Consider the following 15,457-nt stretch of genomic DNA (forward strand, 5'->3'; position numbering starts at 1 on the left):
AGGAATAATTTCTCCACAGGGGCTACGTTCAGCTGTCCTTCCGAACCTGAGCTGCCCTGGCCACTTGGGAAGGAGCTGCATTCCAGAGCATGTGGTGGGCTAATCGCCCTTGAGAGCTTTCCTTGCTGTTTGTGTCTTGGGCGAAATGTTTCCCTTGCTGCTGTTGTATAGAAGGTGGGTTTGGGGGGAACACCAGTCGGTGAAGCCCCCTGGTGCGCTGCCGTCTGGGCTGTGGGAGCTGCTGGGCACGGGCAGGTGTTTCCTGGCTCCAGCCGTTCGGTCTCTGGTGGCTCAGGGCACACCGACCCCAGCTGATTAGCCGCTGCAGTTTGGAGTGATGGGGTAGAGATAGACTTTACCCATACAGTGCTGAGGTGTTAACATTTTCCTTTGAATTTTAAGCAAATTGCTTCATATGCAGGCTTGGTTGTGACTCACACCCTTGGGCTGACAGCAGCAGCAGCGTGTTTAACTTGCACTACAGTGAGGGCAAAACTCAGCTGAAGACTGGAGTCATGTGCCGCAGGTGCAAAAGACGTAAGGATGGGAGAGAAAACCAGCCCGGGTGAGGTCCCCTGACCCAGCGGACAGACCCCTTTCCATCCAGCATGGCAGTGGCAAGCCAGCTGGGAGAGCCTGCTTCCAGCTCCAGACTGGCAGTGTTCCCTGCAGGCACACACACTTATGGACAATATATTATGGCCCATCAAAAGTAGAAACAGGTGTTTTCTAACATTAGAAAATCAGAAAATTGTCCTCTTCATGGCATAAGGGTCTTCCCTCTGTGCTCTGTGAAATGTTTAGTGTGCCTTTAAAATGGGAGAAAGTGGGAATGGGATTGTGGGTGATCTTTGATTCCACATTGACAGACTATGGAAAGCTGTACTGCTCATTTAAAAAAAAAAAAAAAAGCAGGGGGCACGAGGAAAGTCAAGCTGAATTAAATGTGCTGCTTATAGCTGTTCCTGTAAAATCATGTGGCGGCTTAAGGGTCCAGCAAGGTGGGGAAGTGCGAAGCTGTAAATGGGAAATCTTACGGGAGGTCTGAGGCTCAGGAGAGAGAAAAAGGAGGAAAAAAAACCCCACAAACCCAGAAAGGTTAGAGCCAAAGGAATGGGCTTGGCTTCAAATCCTTGCACTTTTACTTAACTTAGTGAAAATAGGTTGTTACAGTGTATGGATCATACAGAAACAGGTTGGGCATAGGTGGGGATGTGAAAATGCCTTTGGGTTCGGTCAGTGGAAATCTCTACCTACATAGACGGGCAGTGAGATACGGTGATGTGATACAAATGGATCGTGTAGGTCCCGTCTGAAGCTGCTGCTTCTCCTCGCTCTCCAGTGGTCTCTGCTGGAGTGGGAGGAGAAGGAAGGCTGGGGAAGTCTTTGAAGGTCACTGCGCTCCCGAGCTGTTCAGGGTAATCTGACTCGCAGAGCAGCGCACCAAGCCCGCCAGCCATCAGAAGAACATGAAAGAATTTCTGTGCGGTTCTATTTATATTGATATTCTCAAAAACATGGCGAGTAAAAAGCTTTTAGAACCATTGGGGAGTTCATTTCAAGTATTGTAGCTATGCAGCCTGCGCTTTCCTTCCAAAAACAAAGACAAGGGCAGGGAGGACCGGAGCGTACGGACTGAGGTGCTTTGGTGATTGCCTCTCCAGCAGCACCGAGCAGCCCGGTGGGGCAGGAGCCTGCACCGGGGCAGGGCACAGAAGAGCCCGTCTCAGGCTTTCGACTGTGGCGTGTATCTGCGCTGCTGGATCAGGCTGCTCCGTCCCGGGGCTGTGTCTGCTCTGGCTGAACGCTCCAGTGGGAGCAGGTTTGTACAGGAACCCTGTCCAGACCAGGCTCTGACTAATTCAGTTCAAACCCCAGTGCATGATGCGTGCAGGCGCTTCGTCCTGGTGCCAGGCAGGGTTTTAAAATGTGACTGCGTTAGCTACCTTGAAAAACATCTCGGCTTATTACTGCAAGTTCCCTTAGAAAAAAATGCTCACACAACAGTCGTTTTTAAAGTGAAAACTGAGCTGCTTGCTGCAGCAACCGGTGCATCCTGAAATCCTTGACAACTGCCTTGTAAAGTAATCTTAATGCCTATCTGTCTTGACAGTGCCTCTTAATGGCTTACTAATAATGCTGTAAGATTTGCTGGAGCTCTGCCACAGCCCTGCTGTAGGTTTGTAATGGTCTACTAAGCTCTCCTCCAACCTGAGATCCCCCCAGTTTTCCACGATGAAACAATTCCTCCAAACTGGGTAGCTTGGAAGGTATTTTCCAAGTGTCCTGTTGTGGGAAGGCGTCTGGAGCGGGCAGGGGGGTCTCTTCTCGGCAGTGTTCAGGAGTACTTTCAGTTGTGGTAGAACTGTGGGTTCATTATCATCTATAGCCATTTTGTCAAGGGTGATACAGGAGCTACAAGGATTTCTAGGAATTAAAATAATTACATGAATTCCACAAGCAAAAATTCCAGCTCCATAAACACATTTTGCTACAGCGTTGGTTTTGTGCCTGTCCTTATGGGAAAGGGGTCGTGTAATCCAGACATAGAGCACTGGATTAAATTATTGTGTGCTGTAGGGTATTAAATCTCAGTTTTTGCTCTCCTGTGTGTGGGGGAGGGGGATTACTGGTACAGACCAGCATCGCAGCTAAGCTGAAGGATGTTTTTTAATCTAAAGTAAAATAGCAAGCAGAACTCTCACTACATACCTGGGCTTTAGTCATCACCAAAGAAGGTTTCGTGTACAATCCTGACAGCTCTGCCAAAGGGTGGGTGACTCCGGAGCGTTTCTGGGGGGAAGAGAGATGTCAAAGCGAAAGCAAATGGAAGTGAAGAGCTTAGCTAGTGAAATATTTGAACGGTCAGCTTTACTTGGTAAATGTTTGGGAGAATATGTAGGTTCAGCCAAGTAAATGAAGAAACCTTGGACTAAACAGGGAACAGAATTCATCGTAAGTCCGGATTTTGTATTTAAAAAGTACTGACATGCTGTGTGCTCTAGCAAACAGGCAAGTGCCAGGCTCTCCTCTCCGGCCAGTCCTTCCTCCCACTCCCCTGGGGTTAACTTACGCCGTGTTAATAATTACTAGAATGTACTTTCAGGCAGGTTATTTGTTTTCCCTCCTCATGATGTGCAAGAGCGGATAATGAAATTAATTTGCACACTTTGTGAGTTTGCAAAGCTGGCTTCAGCCACGTTGCCACGATACTGTGCGGGTGCCAGCAGCTCCCGGGGCCAGTGTTTGCACAGCCGGGGCAGCAGGCTGCTATCGTGGGTAAACAGAGCTCGGAGGGGAGATGGGATGTACCCAGCCATGAGAAATGCTCTCTCCAAAGCCAGCGTGGAGCATGCAGGCTGTAAAACCCCTTCCCAATGCAGAGCGTTTAACTCTGCTGATGCCAATCAGTTAAGCAGGTAAACAGCCAAACGAAGCCCTGAAATTCCAGCGTTGCTCCTGCAGATTGTGGAGCTCACGGTACTGGCACTCAGGCACAGCAGAGGAGCCTGCCGGTGAATTCAGATACCATACTATACCCTTGTCTTTAAGTAATGAGTCCCGTACCCTCCAGCTCGGGGTTTGTGGTATGCAAGCCACGGCGTTCTCTGGGAGCGCTGGGCAGTGGTCCTCAGTGCTGGCCAGGCTCTGCAGGGCAGCTGACAAGGCTGCATGGTCTGCGGGAAGCTCTGGGGGGGTGGCAGGGCTTCACCGTGCAGAGGGTGGGCACTGCAGCTCTGGGTGTTTTCTGTCCCCCTCGCCTCTGTGCTTGGCTGCGGGGTAAAAGCAGTTTGCAGGTGTAGACCTGGCTGAGCCATTTTCTGCGCCCTAATTCACCGCACAGGTACGTGCAGTAAGGGACCAAGCCAGGAGCGTGAAGCACCAAGACTGTCCAAGCCTGACACTCCTGTCCTGCCCTTGAGACCCGCTGGGGCTGAGCCCTGTCAGCACCCTGGTGGGCATCTGCATCCTGGCACGGGTGGGAGTGGGCTCGGTGTGGCCGTGCGCTGGGCTGGTACTGCCATACAGCCCAGGGTTGCGTCCTGGATTTTGAGAAGGTTTAGTCCTCAGATCACGGAGACAGAAGCTGGTTGTGCTCGCCTCTCAAGGCTGTTGTTCACAGGTGGTGTGGTGCCTGGTGCAGTGTTACCGGGAGAACCAAATGTCTCCTTTGCCTGCTGTGATCCTGCTGAGAGCACGTGTGCGGTCTGCCAGGTGCCAGCCACGTCTGCCTGGTGCAGACCTGGGGGACCAAGTATAAATAGTACTGCTCTGGTCGTACCATTCCTACCTGTATCTTAATGATTTATGCTCCAAGGCTTGGCTCTACAGGCCCCTTAATGTGTTATTTTAATCTGTTTGCAGACTGACTTTGGGCTGCTCTTTGGGCAGAGACTACCTTTCGCTGCTGGTTTCTGGGTTTTTTCCCCTGGGGTCAATAAGCCTGACTTTGATCCTTCCCTTTTCCAAATTTTACTGCCGAGTGCCATGTTGTCACGTTGGGCTCCTCAGCCTGGGGGAGGTGGGCGAATCCAGGACGCAGCTGGGAGACAGACCTTTCTTTTTTAAGGAAGACAAGGAGGCGGCAGAGAATCTAGTTGTTGGGGTTCCCCCCCCCCCCCCCAACTTGCCACACATACGTTTTGTCGGCGTATTGCCTTTTTAGAGATGCTCGGGCTCCTGGGCGAGCCACGGTGAGGATGTGCGGTGGTGGTGGGACATCTGCAGAGCCTCACGCTTCCCAACATGGCACGTGGCCGGTCAGCTGCTGAAATGCAGCTCCAGATAGTCTCAACTTGGCTCAGTTTTCGGCGAGTGTTTAAGCAGTAGCTTTATAACAAATTGTCTTACAAGAGGCCTCGTGTACGTGTAACTTAATTAGGCTCAAAGTCAGGAGAGGCTCTCAATTTTTTTCGAAGGGTGGAGGCCCATGCCCTTACAGAAACGATCTGTTAAAGCAGGCCCTTTTTTACAGCTTTCCATCACTCCTGCTCTGATGACACATTCAACAATAGCTTTGTAGAGAAAATTGAATACAAGAATATCCCCTTTTTGGTAAATGCATTCCTATGTCTTTATGTACAGTAGGTCACCTTCGAAAGCACTGTAATTTGAGAGATGGAGACAGAGGAAGAAGACAGGAGAGCTGCAGAATGAACCTTGGTTTGATTCTTCGCAAGCCAGCAGCAGGGTTGTGTTGTGCCCAAACCTTCCCTGCCATCCCCTGGAAGAGGATGGCCACTTTGTTCTTACGTGCTTACAGCTGGGGTCCTGGGCAGCGTGCTGAGCCAGGTATGAGCCTCCTGGCACCGGTGCGGCCGTGGGCAGGGACCCTGCCGGCACCCGCAGCAGCGGAGGCACCGCTTGTTGGACCAGGAACAGGAAAAGCGGCCAGGGAATTTGGCTTCTGAAACAAGGCGAGCAGAAGTGACGAAGGTAGCAGGCAAGGTGCTTCTCCCCGTATGCCTGGCAGCCGGCAGCGGAGGGCATGTGGTTTGCTTGGAGAAACTCAATGCTTTGTTTTTTCCGCGTTGGCTGCAGCGCGCAGAGCCCCACAGAAGCCACAGCAAGCTTTTTTCCTGTTGTACAGCTTGTTAAATAGCAGCGTGGTGGTGGTCTGTCATCAGCAGACGCACAGCTACAGACAGAGCTCTACTTCCAGCTCGGGCTGCAATAATCTGGGAAATCTGCTGTCCGTATCAGTGTGTCGGGGCTCAGGGAGCCGCAGCATCGTTTTAAGTAGTACAAAAAGCGTGGTGACAGTTTTGCTGGGAGGGGGAGCGGCGGTGGCTGGGAGGAAGCATTAGCAGTTCAAAACTGTGCATGGAGCCAGCTTGGAGAGCAGCACCGTGTGTGTGTGTGGCTGCCCTGCAGGCCAGAAATGTGTGCAGCAGACCTTCCCTAGCGCTCGCTCCCCCTTCCCTCCCTGCCTGCACTGCAGCACAGACCTTTGAAACTGGCAAAAGCCTTTCCCCCTCCGTAGCCCGGTGGTTGCCTGGCGTTGGCTTTGTGCTGTGCTTGCTCCATGAGGTGTGGTGTGTTTGTAAGAAAAGCTTCCCTGCCCGGGTGCTGCCCTGGCAGAACATTGAAACTTTACATGGGCTAGACTATATTTCCCCCACCAAGTTCCTTGCATGCTTACAGGCTTCCCAGTTTAATGTGAGCTATGAATCAGTCTTTTCCATATCTTGAGGGAGAATGTCACATGAGCTTGGTGTTTTGCTGGGAGCACAGCAGATTTGCAGCTTTGATGCATTGTCCTGCGCTGGGTTTTGGCTGTGGTGGTGGATTTGGCTGCTGCACCTCGTGGTGGACAGTGATGCCTGCAAGCGCTGAAGGTGGGAGGTCTGCCTGCTCAGGGCCCTGGGCTTGTTAGTAGAGAAGGAAACTCCTTCAGAGCAGAACATGGCTTAGGCACCTTGGGTATTCTCAGGATGTGCATCTGCTACCATGGCGTTTGGGGGTTTAGGGGAAGCAGAAGTCCCATGCGTGAAGCCGGAGCGGTGGCCTGGCAGCGTCAGTTGGAGGGGTCCGCCAGCTCACCGGCTCCACCTCTCCGCTTGAAGGCAGGTTCTTGCCAGCACTAGGTCAGGGGGTATTACCTTGCTGTGTGTTTCCAGTATCAGGTGTGTGTGCCTGTGTGTGAATAAAACTTTGAGAAATGTGTTAATAGAAGGTTTGGGAGGCTGATGTGGTACTTCTGATGTGAGCCCTGTGTAACTGGAGTCTTCTGGTTAGTCTGGAAAATCAGAGCATCCAAGGTTTTGCTGTCTTCCCTTCTCTACTGGAATAACACTTCAGGGTTCTGGGGTTTTCTGGTTCTGTGCAACTGTTTTTTTATGTCCATCTCTGTTCAGTTCTTGCCCTGTTGTTTAAAAGCTGCCAGTAGTATGGCAAACAAATACCAGTTTTGCTGCAAAGTGTTTTGTATATGGATAAAACATCGATCTCGAGCCCACTGGCCTCAGTTGGAAAGGAGAGAGGCAGACAGCCAAAACAAAACTCCTGTGTTTGCAGACCCAAATAAGAGTAAATCAGTGAAGTTCTGTGTTTGCTTTTTCCGTAAAGCCTGATGCCTTCAGGGCCCCTGTCTGGAAAGTGGTTATGTGTGAGGTTTGTTCTGTTGCCTGGTCCTTGCTGCGAAAGTCACCGAAATACTCCTGAAGTTCCTGTGCTTGAAGGAAGCTTTGCAGTTTGCATCAGGATGCAGAGATGGGGAGAGGGAACCTGGGAAGAATTGTGCAAGAACGGGGAGGAAGAGAAATGTTTTGCTGAGATGATTATGGTCTTTCATGCTCACAGCTGGGAGATGATGTTACTTGGCTGTTGCAACATCGTGGACTGAACACGAGTTTAAACACAGACATCCTGAAGCATTTGTTCAAATCCGCCAAGGGTCGAGCAGAGCTTTTGTTAGGGTGTAGCTGGTGACTGCAGAGCCCGTGCTGCGTGAGGCTGGTTGTAGCAGAGCTCTGAGCTGAGGGTCTCCTCGACTGGAAGGATCCTGTTGCAATGGCTGTGGCACCTTTTACAAAATATTTTTGGTTTCTTTCTTATGTAATGAAAACGTGCTTGGTCATTGTCTCCTCTGGGGTTTAAGGGCTTAAGTCATGTAGGTTTCTTTGTAGTAGAAGTTGGTCTTTGTCTTAGACTTGTACGTAATGAAGCATGGAACACAGAAAATTGGACAGGACCGGAGCAGGAGCCTTGTTTGGGGTTTTACTGCGGTGTGCACATACATTAGATGTGTTTGTGTTTTTGCATGTGTGTGCATGTACATATGTATATACAGAGATACACACTAGTAATATGTAGTTTCTATTTCATTAAAGCAGCTCAAACTCACAGGACTGAGTCTCGGTTCACTGCTAAAATCCGCCTGCTGCGCCCCAGCCCAGCTGCATTACGTCAGTGCAGATACCGAGTTCCTGGAGGGAAACAAGGCACAAAGTTATTGGTGATTTAGCCACGTAACAGAGACACCTGTGTGAACTTAGATGGCCAAAAACAAGCACAAATGCATTCTTCTTTCTGATACCTTCCTGAGCCTTCTCTGCCGCTAAGCAGCAGATGGGGCTCACAGGAGCTAACATGAGCTTTCTGTAGGAATGGTGTTCACCCCGCAGCCTCCCCTTGGGACAAGTCACTAGTGCCAGGAATGGGAAGATGGAAAACACGCAGGTGGGGAATGCAGAGCAGTCCGGCCGAGGACGGAGCAGTGTGTGCCAGCAGACCCTGCCAGCCTATCACGCCTGGGTCCCCGGGCTGCCACCGGGACAGTGGGGTAGGTGACGCAGCTCGCTGCCAGGGCACCGTCGCTCGCTGCTGCTTCATCTGTTGCCCTTTGGTTCACTGTGATTTAGTCGGCATCAAATCAAGGATAGTGATGGTCGGGAATTTGTCTGCACTGACATGTTTCTCCATCTTGAAAATCGGGCCCAGCTCGTTTTTGGGGCTTGGCGAATGCTCATGAACCCCTCGAGCTGCAGTTCAGCAGAGCAAGCCACAGCCATAGCACCCTGCCAGGCACGGGGAGGGGGCAGAGCCTGGCTCCCCAAACCGTCCTGGGAACAGAGCAGATTGTGCAGATTTGTGTTGTTTAGATTTTGCCAGAATAATACAGCTCTGGGGGATCCCCATCTTTCCCTGCTGGTGGGACCTTCAGGACAGGCTCTCGGCATGTTGGTGCACCGTGTGTGCTGTGGAGGTTCGCCCCGCTTGCGTCATGGTGAGCTGCAGGTATGGGCTTTGCACTCCTCGTACCTCTCAGGCCATCAGGGTCTTTTTCTTTTTCCAAACCATCCTGCACACAGAAAACAGGAAATTTTCCCCCTGTTTTCTGTGTGCAGGATGGTTTGGGCTGCGTTTTCTCCTCTTAAATGCATGTGACATGCAATATGGTGTGCAGTCTGCTTAAAGTTAGCATTGCCGATCACTGTAGGTGCACAGTATTGCTTTCTGTAAGTCCTTGGGATGTAAATTAGGGAAATATTTTTCCTCCCATATACAGCAGCAGTGGGAATATCCGAGTGGAGTTCATCCCTCTTTTAAGGAGGTTGATGTGCAAGAAGTCCAGTAGGTGATTGTGTGGCAGATGTGGTTACAGCTCTTACCTGGTTGAAGCCCAGTGGGTTTCTGTGCGAAGCAGAGAGGAGATGGGCCAAGTGCAAAGTCTTCCCTCTCCAGCAGGTTTTGGTCTGAGCCGGTGATCTGGAGCCATCCTGCAATCGTTCTGAGAGGGCATGGCGTCGTAATCGGCTCTTCCACTCTGACTAATGGTGGTGTGGCAGGGCCACACACTGCTCCAGCCTCCCTGCAACGCACCAGCCGCTCTGAAGTTTTCCTCATCGCAGCTGATCCCACTCCCAAACCACAGCTCAGAGAACTGACTGAAACAACAGTTTTGTAACCTTGGCCAGAAACCAGATAATCAGTGGCATCCAGAAATGTAGCAATATCAAGAGGCAGCTGCATATAGGTAATTGAGGGAAGAGTTTGTGGGAAAAACTGCTCCCGGAGAAACCACACAGGCAGAGTGGTTGCTCGTGGTTGCAGGGTACTGTCAGGGCTCGCTTTTCAGACTTAGTGTATCCCAAGAACGGTCCCAGCTGGAGTATTCTGAATCACAGGGTAGTTGGTCATAAATTTCCAAATATAATCTTGTTAGATAATAACACTGAATGGAGCAGAAAAACTTCAGAGTTGTCGGAATTTGAGACCAGTGCCCGGTCTTCTGATGCTGGGCAGGAACTGACACTGGCAGGTTATGTGTAGGGTAGCAGTTTAAATTTAACCCATTAGCAGGGATGGTTTCATATAACAAGTCATGGCTGGAGAACCATTGAGGAGCTGGATGTTCACAGCAGCTGGTGAGGTCCTGAGCATCATCTTGACCACGGTCCTTGAAGATATAAGTGCACATCTGTGTGCACAAACTGCTCAGCAGGCTGAGCTTCTCCATTGCGTTGTTTTCTGCAGGTCCTAAGAAACACCAGGAAGGGGCATCTGTTTACAAGTCATTGAAATACCAATAGCTGCTTTAGTTCATGTTGCTGAGTGTACTTGGCTGGGGCATATTTCAGAAACCAACGAAGCTTTGCCTGAGCCCCAAGCCAGTCCATCCAGGTGTGAGTCATTAGAGGCACATCAGGTGGTCAGGAAACACTGTGTGGGTTAAGGCGAAATAAATATTTGAGAAAGGTGGAAGAAAGGAAAGTTATTGTGGGGACCAGGTACTGATTTTGAGAACAGGAGAGAATCCATGAAAAAAGGTGAAGAAAGATGTTTCATCCTAAGGACCAATATTCCTCTTCAAAAGTCAGGAATAAAAAGAAAGCAAGTTCCCCAGGGTAAAGAGGGAAGATGTTGAGTCGAAGGTGAGGGCATGATGGAGCTGGGAAACTGGGGTAACCCCAGATGTGACATCAGGCAAGTGTGCTTTCCAGCCGGCTGGGTTCAGAGCAGGGAAATGTGGAGATCTCTCAATTTCCCTTGTCTTGGATAATGGCTGTAAGAATTAGCACCTCGTGCTGCACTATCTTATTAATAGCTAATCTTTGTGATTACCCATTGTAAGGCTGCTGAATGAAACACACCTGTGTTTGCACTGCTGGCTTGCAGGCCTCCCGCTGTGCTCTCGGGCTTATGTACCGATGGTGGAAAAAGACGGACTTTACTCTCCCAGAGCCAAGCTGGAGCACAAAGAACAATTGTTCCTTGTTCCCCAAAGTGCATGTCCCATCGGTGCTCACAAGCAGTTTTAGGCACTAGTCGTGAGTTGTGTAGGCCTAACAGGTAAAGGAAAACACGGTGAAGAGCCTGTCTTTGGTGCTGGGAGCATGTTGGTAAACCAGCACTGAACAGGATGCAGGTGGGCAGTGCTGGGTGGAGGCTGTGATGGTGTCTTTTTTGAACGTGCAGCCTGTTAGTGATACACACCATGATTTTTGGTGCGGACTCAGCAGGTGCTGTGCTACTGCATGGCTGGGAGATGGTCTTTGCAGGGCTGACGAACATCTCGGTGAAGGTACCAGCAGGCTGATGGAGAAGGACACAGTTCAGCATGTTGAAAGACTTGAACTTTTGTTTTATTTCCTGTACTTTCCGGTGCTGGGGAGAGGGAGGGTGTCAAATTTTGGATGCGATCTGTGTGAGTTGTTATTTTAAGGCAATATTCAGAGATTTAAAGACACCTCTTTTTCTGGACAGAGTCCTCAAAAGGAGCCTGAGGTTTAAAATTTTTCGTGTTTTGGTGGGGCTTGTTCATATTCCAAATTTTTCAGACCAAACAAATGTGTTGAATTTGTGCAAATAACGTCTGTGCCTCTAATTGCCATCCTTGTACTGGAGTTTTTTGTAAGGGGTAAGAGCCTCCAGCCAGCTTTTTTCTTATTGTCTGGCATTTAAGGAAGTCTGCACAATCTTCTTTACTCCAGGCTGCAGGGTATGGGCAGGCTCCGATGCACAGATCTTGGGCATGTGCTAATTTGTTGTGGCTTCAGATAGAGATGGCAGGAGCCCGGCTGGTGTGCTCGCAGCGGGGTGAGAGGCTGTGCAGGGACCTGCGGGAGGGCAGGCTTGGAGGGACGGGGTGGGCAGCCTGTGGTGCAGGCAGAGCCAGGGAAAGCTGGCGCTCCACCTTGGATATACGTCTGAAAGCATTTGAGGACTTCAGCGTTTTTTGCATTTTCTGTTGTCACAGACGTGGATGCTGCTCTCTGTGCCCGTGAAGGCAGGAGAGGTAGGGATAGAGGTTTGGATGCACACGGGGTCCCCGCTGGGTTTGTTAACGGTGGGGAATCTCCCCCATCAGGCACGATGTTGGCGTCGGCTGGCTGGGGCTGCGTGGGCTCTGGCCATCCCTGTGCCTGTCCTGATTTGCCCATGGCCTTCACTGGGAGCCTGGTCCTGGCTAACTGGTGTGACTGGTCCTGTGCTGCCTCCCAGCTGCCCAGACGGCCTGATGGGCTGAGCATGGAGCCAGCAGTGCTCTCCTCCTCCTCCTCCTGCAGCTTGGGGGGACAGATGACCCCCCCTTCCCTTCCCTTCCCATCCCTTTTGGGACCATTGCCTTTTGAGGTCCTCCACAGAAATGTTTGGTCTTAGTGTGTGGCTTCGCCTTGGCATGCCATGGGCGGAATAAAAACCATTTTCAACTGGTTCCTCGCCCCGGCGAGGGGAGAGGAGGGGATCGTGTGTGCTCGGCCAGACTGGCTCTGCAGAGCCCCGCTGTTCCCGGACGCACAGCTCCAGCCCCGCTCCTGGCCGTGCCCCCACAGTCCCGTTTCTCCACCCTCCAGGAGGGTGCTTGGGGATGCTGTGAACCCCCATCTGCCAGCCCCTGCCGTGGGGGGGAGGCAGCGGCCAGGAGGGTCCCCAGCCCAGGAAGGGCCACAGGGCAGCCCATCTCCCGCTGGGCTGGGTGTCGTGTCAGTTTTTCCAGCTTTCTCCCTGCAGGCAAAGTCGTGTGTGCCATGCTCCGGCGGCTGGGACCGCAGTGGCCTTCCCCGCGGGCACGTGGGGCCGCTGGCTGGAGCTGGCTGTCCCAAACCGGCGAGAGCTGCCACGGCCGGGCTGGCCGAGCCCCAGGGCTGAGTCCCCTGTCCACAGCTGCTTCCCCAGGGGACCCGGCGTGGGACCCGGCGTGGGACCCGGCCTGGCCGGCTGCGGGAGGGTGCTGCTGGCCGGGCGAGGGGCTGGGTGCAGGGGACGGCGGCGTGCGCAGCTGGGGCTGGCTGCTGGCCAGAGGTAAACAGCTCCTTTGTTTTCCTGGAGAAGTACGAGGGATTATATTCTGTTGAGCTCACTCGGTCTCCCACTTCTTATTGTGCAGCAGACATGTAATCATTTAGTTCAAGGAGCTTAGTTAATTGTTTACAAAATAGGAAGGGTGATGATTGTCTCTTGGTAAGGAGGTGAGGTTGAGAGGGGTGTGGTGGAAAGGGGGCGACTTGTCCAGCTCCCAGATTAGGAGGGATTGAAGCCAAATCGTAATTCTGCAGCCCTAGATTTGCGACTTTGAAATGCTTTGCCGTCGCTCCCGCAAGCTGGGGATAGCTCTTCCAAACCGGGAATTTGTACCTCCCTTCTGACTCTTATTAGACCGTGCTTAAAAATGAAACGAAGACTGTGTGAGCCTTGTTGGTAATTGTTGTGCAAATGTAATACTCCCTCCAAGCTGTTAAACAGGCCAGTGCTCTGTTTACATGGAGAGGCAGCCAGCTTTCCAAGTGTAATGAGTCAGCTAGATGAACAGAAGGGGTGCAGAATTAATCTGGCATCCGTCTGGCCTTTTCTCAGTTAAACAGGTTTTTGAAGCTCCACGTGAATAGGTACCTACCCCGGTTACAAACAGCCACAAAGGCATCAGGAGTGGGCAGAATTTTTTCGAGAATAAATTGACAGCGTGCAGGCCATGAAACAGTTGTAGCGAGGCGCTGGAAACAACGTGGGGTTTAATTTTTGGCTGTTTGTGGTCAGGAGCGGAGTGTGCCCTGGTCCCAGCCGTGCTGGTCCCTGCGCTCATCACTGGTGTTAAGTGAAGCTGCTTGTTTTTAATATCCTTTCCCGAGTGCAAATTTCCATTGCCCTGCACATCATCTGAATTGCCACTTCTTAGATTTGCAGTGAATATTGAAGGGAATCTGTTCAGGTGTGTGCAGACTGTGTGTCCTCCGTACAGATGCAGTGCTCCTGCCCAGTCCTGCTCCTCACAGGCATGTGCTCAGGCACTTGCTGGTTTCTCCTTTATCTGCACCTTAATGAGCACCAGTAGGTGAAACTGAAGGGAAAAAATTCTTAAACTTTACAAATCGATTAACGATGGCTGATGGTCATCAGTGATGATGAACAGTGATGTTCTTGAGGCTGTAAATGGCTGGAGCTGCTTCTAGAGGAAGCAGTTGCAGCATCTGGGACCCCCATAGATGTGCAACACTGAGGGAACGCCTCGGGCTCCGGAGCAGTGCTTTTGGTGGAGTATCACCGGCGCCAGGAGAGCCTTGCTGCTGTGATACGTGATGTCTCTTTAGCCACCGAGCCCCTGGTTGGGTGTGCGGCAGCACAGGGGCCAGAGCCGCTCACTCTTGCCTTCAGGTTTTGCGAGCTCCAGCCTCTCTCTGCCGGCACCCGGCGTGCCCGAGGACGGCTGAGCTGCCTTTTTAAGGTGCTGTTTTCAGTCAGCCCTTGTGGTGCTTGAACTTTGGCACTTGTCTTGGGCTGCAGGCCCTTCAAGTGATGAAGAGCAGAAATTTGGAGACACAGATTTCTGTAGTTGGTTCCCATGCTCTAACAGAAGATTTTCTTTTTCCATTCTCTCTTTATGGACATGCTGGGTTGGTATGCTGAATTTTCTGCACTTTCCCTGCTGTTTTTGCTTCCCAGCTGCAGTGATGAGGAGGGGGGCTGATCAGCCTGCTTTTGTCTTTGCCAGTTCAGGTCCTTTCCTGCTCGTGCATCTAAAAGGAAAAGGGCTGGTGACTTCTGGTTGGGGGTCCCAAAACTCAGCACCATGGCTGTCCTTGCGTCGAGCAGGGAGACATGAAGAGGTCTCAATCCTTGGAGCCTTTGTTACAAAACACGGGTGACCACCATCCCATAGCACAGGCAAAGGAGCTGGGGCGGAGGATTAGCCACCTTGGAAAGCACGTTTCCTGCTGAAAATGCCAGCTCCGGGATGTCTCAGCACTGTCTGTGCCGAGTGCCTTGGTCTAGGAGTTTGTGCTGCTGCGGGGCTGGGCTGGGACCTCTGAATCACTTTTTTAAAAAAAAAAAAAAAAAAAAACCAAAAAACACCAAACCCAACCCAACCCAAAGGGCTCTGAAGCACAAATGAAACATTTAAATTATGAAGGGATTTCCAGAGAGCTTCTAAAATACGAGGCTGATGAAAGCACCATGCTAGTGTTCCTCCAGCCCTTAACCCCCTCTCCTGCCCCGGCCGCCGCAGGTGCAGGGACCCAGCACCCAGTGAGATGGTGCTGGGCTTTCCTGGTGCTGCCCAGGAATGCGGTTCAAGGTCCACGCTGCTTCGTCCCCCGGCCCTGAGCATGCGGGAGGGGTTGGCTCCTCTCCTCTCCTGTTTTCTTTCACTCTCCCCGCCCACAGAATTCCCATCTTGTGATGGAGCGCTGCATGACTTTGTTCCTGGACAATTTCCTGCAATTGTAGCTCTGCAGAAACCCAGCCGCTATTATAAGAAGTTAATGGGTGCAATGTGTAGTGTTGTCAGGTGGCAATTAGCTGGGGAAAGCATTTTCAAATGGTGCCTGTTTATGCTGTTTCAGCGTAAGTACGACGAGACCTTTGCTGTAGGGATTGATGTGGGTCACTTCTTGGAGATATACTGTTGCACGGATGCTTTTTAGCCTCTGGTCTCGGGAGAGGAGATATTTTTGTTCACCTAAAAAGGCCTCGCCTGCCTTGGCTTCAGCCAGTATTTCTGATCCCTGTTGCAGCT

The 15,457-nt window shown here is 51.5% G+C and overlaps 1 protein-coding gene across 8 annotated transcripts in view; it reads left to right on the forward strand.

Moving 5' to 3' along the window:
• The window catches only part of ANKRD11 (ankyrin repeat domain containing 11), a 159,731-nt gene that overhangs the window by 103,193 nt on the left and 41,081 nt on the right, over positions 1-15,457 (forward strand). The window lies entirely within an intron of this gene.

The sequence above is a fragment of the Falco punctatus genome (genome assembly GCF_963210335.1).
Source record: "Falco punctatus genome assembly, chromosome: 14".
In the NCBI taxonomy this organism is placed as follows: Eukaryota; Metazoa; Chordata; class Aves; order Falconiformes; family Falconidae; genus Falco; species Falco punctatus.